Raw genomic sequence first — 5,085 nt, forward strand, 5'->3', positions numbered from 1 at the left:
AGATAGTGGAGAAGGTGAATGGGACCGCCAGACCAAAGCAGGGCGCTGTTCACTGTCATCAGGGTGAGCTTCTGGTGGTTACTGAAAATACTTTGCTCCACCATGCCATGGTCCTGCCCAGCGCCCACACCTGCTGCTAGCACTGGCCTCACTTAAACCCACAGCCAGTGCTGGAGCTGCCTCTCACACCCACTGCTAGCGCCAACCCCAATCACTCTGTGCCATCAGCGCATGGTAGCAGCGGTGGCAGGAGCAGGGCTGCTGGCAGACAGGGAACCAGAAGAAATGGTAAGAGGGCTGGGTGGGGGCAGGGAGGATGGGCCAATTGCCCCCCCCCCCACCCGTGCTCACTGTAGCCTTGTGGCACACAGTTCTTTTCAAGGCACACACATTTACGCACTGGGCTCCTAGTTGGTGTATAAAAATGCCACTGGTTTCTTGGTATTCATTTTGGACCCTGAAACATTGCTGAATTTATTTATTAAATCTAGTAGGTTTTGGTGGAGTCTTTAGGGTTTCCTATATACACTACTATGTAATCTGCAATTAATGATTATTTTACTTCCTCCTTTCCTATTTGAATGGCCTTTATTTTTTCTTCTTGTCCAATCACTGTGGCTAGTACTTCCAGTACTATTGTGAATAAGAGTTGTAAAAGCAGACATCCCTGTCTTGTTCCTGCTCTTCAGGGAAATGGTTTTAGTTTTTACCCATAGAGTGTGTTGTTGGCTATAGGTTTGGCATACATGGCCTTTATTATATTGAGGTATGATCTTTCTTTTCCCACTTTGCTGAGAGATTTTATCAAAAATGGGTGTTGGATTTTATTGAATGGAGGTTATATATATATGCCTAAGGAACCATTCGACCAGTAGCTATGATGTGCACTGACCACCAGGGGGCAAACACTCAATGCACAGGCATGGAAACATGGAACAGACTGATGAATATCAGAGTGAAGGGGGGGACTGGGGGAGGGCGGGAAGAGATTAACCAAAGACCTTATATGCATACTAGAGGCCCAGTGCACAGATTCGTGCACTGGTCGGGTCCCTCAACCTGGCCTGCAGGAATTGGGTTGAAACCAGCAATCCAACATCCCCTGAGAGGTCCCGGATTGCGAGAGGTGCACAATCCATGCACCGGTCCTCTAATATATATATTTCAGAGAAGAAGGGAGAAGGAGAGATAGAAACATTAATGATGAGAGAGATTCATTGATCAGCTGCGTCCTGTCTGTCCCCTATTAGGCATCGAGCCCACAACCTGGGCATACACCCTGACTGGGAATCAAGCCATTCCCTTCTGGTCTATTGGTGGACATTGAGACACTGAGCCACATTGGTCAAACTAGAATACCTTTTCTCTGTCTATTGCTATGATCATGCGATTTTTGTCTTTCGATTTGTTTATGTGATGAACCTCATTTATTCATTTGTGAATATTGTACCAGCCTTGCATCCAAGGATTAACTCCCCCTTGGTCATGGTGTAAGATCTTTTTAATATATTGCTGAATCAAATTTGCTAGTATTTTGTTGAGGATTTTAGCTTCTATATTCATCAGGGATATTGGCCTGTAATTCTCTCTCTATTTTTTTTTTTTTTTTTTTTTTTTTTAGTGTCATTATCTTATTTTGGAATTAGGATAATGCTGGCCACATAAAAAGAGCATGGAAGTGTTCCTTCCTCTTGTATTTTTTTGGAATAGTTTGAGGAGGATAGGTGTTAGTTCTTATTGAATGCTTGACAAAATTCCCTTATGATGCCATACGGCCTGGGCTATTGTTTGTTGTGAGTTTGTTGTTGTTGTTTGTTTTTAAATTATTGCTTCAATATAATTTGCTATTATCACCCATTCATTTTTCTGATTCTTCCTGATTCAGGTTTGGAAAATAATATTTTTTCTAAGAAATTGTGCATGTCATCCACATTGTCCAGCTTGTTGGCATATAGTTGTGTGTAGTCCTGTCCTTTGTATTTATGTGGTGTCAGTGGTTACTTCCCTGCTTTTATTTTTGATTTTATTTATTTGGATCCTCTTGTTTGCTTCTTGATGAGTCTGCCTAAGGTTCATCAATCTTCTTTATCTCCTCAAAGAACCAGCTCTTGTTTTCATTGATCTTTTCTATTGTTCTTTTTGTCTCTATGTCATTTATTTCTGCTCTTTTCTTTATTATTTCCTACTTTCTACTTTGCAGGTTTTTTTGTTGTTTGCTTTGTAATTCTTTAAGTTATATAGTTTATCATTAATACCAGAGGCTGGTGCAAGAAATTCGTGCACGGTGGGGGGGGGGTGTCCCTCAGCCCGACCTGCACTCTCTACAATATGGGACCCCTTGAGGGCAGTCAGATATCCCTCTCACAATTCAGGACTGCTGGCTCCTAACTGCTTGCCTGCCTTCCTGATTGCTCTTAACCTCTTCAGCCTACCAGCCTGATGTGCCCCCTAACAGCTCCCCTGCTGGCCTGATCACCCCCAACTGCCCTCCCCTGCTGGCCCAATCACCCCCAACTGCCCTCCCCTGCTGGCCATCTTGTGGTGACCATCCTGTGGTGGCCATCTTGTGACAACATCATGTGATACTACCTAGGCTTTTATTATATAGGATATCTTATTATTAATTTTTCTTGTCTTTTGAGGTAGGCCTATAGTGAACTTCCATCTCAGAACTGCTTTTGCTGTGTCCCAGAGATTTTGGGGTTTTGTATGTTCATTTTCATTGCTTTCCAGGAAGTTTTTTATTTCTTGATTGATCTAATTGGTAACCCAATCATTTTTTAATAACATGAAATTTAGTTTCCACATGTTTGGCTGTTTCTAAGTGTTTTTACTGTAGTGGAGTTCTAATTTCATGCTATTGTGATCTGAAAAGATGCTTGATATCATTTCAGTCTTCTTCAACTTGTAGAGACTTGTTTTGTGTCCTAACATGTAGTTTATCTTTAAGAGTGACCCATGTGCACTTGAGAAGAATGTATATTCTGTAACGTTGTGGTGAAATATTCTGTAATTATCAATTAACTCCATCTGATCGAGTGTGTCTTTATGATTTCTGTTTCCTTGTAAACTTTTTGTCTGTAAGATCTATCCAGTGATGTCAGTGGGATATTAAAGTCCCCTACTGTGATTGTATTTCTGTCAATATCTCTCTTAGAGTCCTCCAGAAGTGTGTGTGTGTGTGTGTGTGTGTGTGTGTGTGTGTGTGTGTATATATATATATTATATATATATATATTATATATATATATATATATATATAATATATATATTTGATTTCACCCCTATTGAGTGCATATATGATATATGTTTACGAGGGTTACATCCTCGTGTTTTATTGATCCCTTCAGTACTATGTAGTAACTTCTATTATCTCTTATTATGACCTTCACTTTGAAATCTATTTTATCAGATATGAATATTGCTACCCCAGCTTGTTTTTCATTACCATCTGCATGAAAAATATGTCCATCCCTTCACTTTCAGTCTGTACGAGTCTTTGTTCTGAGGTAGGTCTCTTGTAGACAGCATATATATAGGTCATGTTTTCTTATCCATTCAGCTACTCTGTCTTTTGATTGGAACATTTAACCTATTTACATTTAAGGTTATTATTGACTAGAAGCTTGTTGCACTAAGATTCATGCAATAGGCCTTCCTTCCCCTGGCTGTCAGCACCGGTTTTCCTCTGGCACCCAGGACCCACGCCTTTGGTCTGGCTGCAGTGGAAAAGCCAAGCCTAAAGGCAAGGCTTCTCCGCTGCAGACACAGTGAGGCTTGGCTTTTCCCCTCTGGCCGCAGTGAGGCTTGGTTTCTCCTCTGTAGCCACAGCAGAGAAGCCAAGCCTCTTCAGTCTTCAGTCTTCAGTCTTCAGTCTTCACTCCAGCCGGAGACTTCAGTCTTTGCTCTGCACCTGCATATGCAAATTAACCGCCATCTGTGTTGGATTAATTTGCATATGCATCCTTATTGGCTGCTGGGCATATTGGAGTGACACCAATTTGTATGTTTCTCTTTTATTAGTGTAGATAGGTACCTGTTTGTTGCCATTTTTAATCTTTATGCATCTGTTCCTTCTTCCCTTTCTATTTCTTCTTTTAATAGCAGTACCTTTAGCATTTCTAGCATTGCAAGCTTGGTGGTAATAAACTCCTTTAGCCTTTTTTTTTTTTAATCTGTGAAGCTCCTCATTTCCGTTCAATTTGGAATGATAGCATAGCCTTGCTGGATAGGGTATTCTTGGATTCAGTCCCTTGTTCTGTATCACTTTGAATACTTCATTACATTCCCTTCTGTCCTGATGTGTTTCTATTGAGATATCAGTTGATAGACTAATGTAAGATCATTTTTAGGTAACTTTCTGTCTCTTTCTGACAGTCTTAAGATTCTTACTTTACCTATGCCTTTTTATACACCGATAATGAATTCACAAAAAGAGAAACAAGCAAACAAACAAAAAAATCCAATTTACCATTGCACCAAAAAAATTAAGATACCTAGGAATAAACTTAACTAAGGAGGTAAAAGACCTGTACTTAGACATTGAAAAAAGTGATAGAGGAAGACATAAAAAAAGGAAGAATATACCATGTTCATGGATTGGTAGAATCAACATCATTAAAATGTCCATACTACCCAAAGAAATATATAGATTTAATGCAATTCCCAGTGAAACACCAATAACATATTTTACAAACCTAAAACAAACTCTCCAAAAATTCATATAAAATAAAATTAGGCCCTGAATACCCACAAAAATCCTGAGAAAGAACAACAAAGTTGGAGGGATCACAATATCAGATATTAACGATATTACAAAGCCACTGTTCTCAAAACTGCCTGATACTGACACAATAACTGACATAAAGACTGATGAAATAGAACAGAGAACCCAGAAATTGACCCAAGCCATTATGCTCAATTAATGTTTGACAAAGAATGCAAGAGAATACAATGGAATCAAGACAGTCACTTCAATAAATGGTGTTGGGAAAATTGTACAGATACATGCAAAAAAAATGAAACTAGAATGCCAACTTACACCATACACAAAAATAATCTCAAAATTGATAAAGGACTTAAACA

Source organism: Myotis myotis, unplaced genomic scaffold (assembly GCF_014108235.1).
Source record: "Myotis myotis isolate mMyoMyo1 unplaced genomic scaffold, mMyoMyo1.p scaffold_m19_p_4, whole genome shotgun sequence".
NCBI classification, from domain to species: domain Eukaryota; kingdom Metazoa; phylum Chordata; class Mammalia; order Chiroptera; family Vespertilionidae; genus Myotis; species Myotis myotis.